Here is an 862-nt window from a genome sequence, read left to right on the forward strand (position 1 = left end):
GGTAGTTTAAAAGGCTTAAGGCTACAAATTAAAAATGTAAATGGTATCAGAAAAGTTAACAAATGGATTCTCTGTTGTGCATTGTTACACAACTTTACTAATATTCACTAAGTCACTATAAGTAAAACAAACCAACAAATGTATTAAAAAGAAAAAGGCAAAATGGAAAAATCTTTTATTGGAATACAGATGATTACATTTTGGCAAATTATGAGCTATTTAAGCTTTTCAATCGTTCGTGTTCCAATCTAACTTTTCCCATGTCTACTTCCATTTCTTTCTCCAACCGTAATTTCTGCAATTGAAAATTGTTTTCCTCTCTCTCTTTTTCAAATTCCAATTTTTTCGTTTCTAGTTCCAACTTCTTTTTTTGGATTTCGAAAAGTAATGAAAATGGATTTGAACTACTATGAGATCTTTTCATATTTCTTCTTGGTGTAGATGTGCATGCAAAATTAGCGGACGGAGTAACTACTTCATCTGCAGGCGGATACATAATAACGGTCGAACTGGGTAACGGACTCGAAGAACTTGTGTCGGGGTCTATCTATGGGGTAATATATTCTATATATGTATCGTCCAATGCTGACACCAACTCTGTTGATTGATAAATCGCTGGTGGCTGAACACTTATGCGACGTCCAAATATCACGTGAAGGTCTTCATAAAAGGGACATATTTTTGTTTACGTATTCTTCCACACTGCTTGATAAGCTGGCCGACAGGGGTAATGCTCGAAAATTCTACGAAAAAATGCGGCGGCTCACAGAAGGTTTCAAGACCGGAGCATACTCTTGTAGAACCCCCAAAGGTGATCTAGTTACCGATGCCCAGAGCATACTTAAATTATGGAGGGAACACT

General features: G+C 36.5%; 1 pseudogene; it reads right to left on the minus strand.

Moving 5' to 3' along the window:
- Positions 1–208: 208 nt before the first annotated feature.
- LOC108969125 overlaps positions 209–862 on the minus strand; it is a 2,846-nt pseudogene continuing 2,192 nt past the window's right edge.

The sequence above is a fragment of the Bactrocera latifrons genome, unplaced genomic scaffold, assembly GCF_001853355.1.
Source record: "Bactrocera latifrons isolate USDA-ARS-PBARC rearing strain unplaced genomic scaffold, ASM185335v1 scaffold_240, whole genome shotgun sequence".
Lineage (NCBI taxonomy): Eukaryota > Metazoa > Arthropoda > Insecta > Diptera > Tephritidae > Bactrocera > Bactrocera latifrons.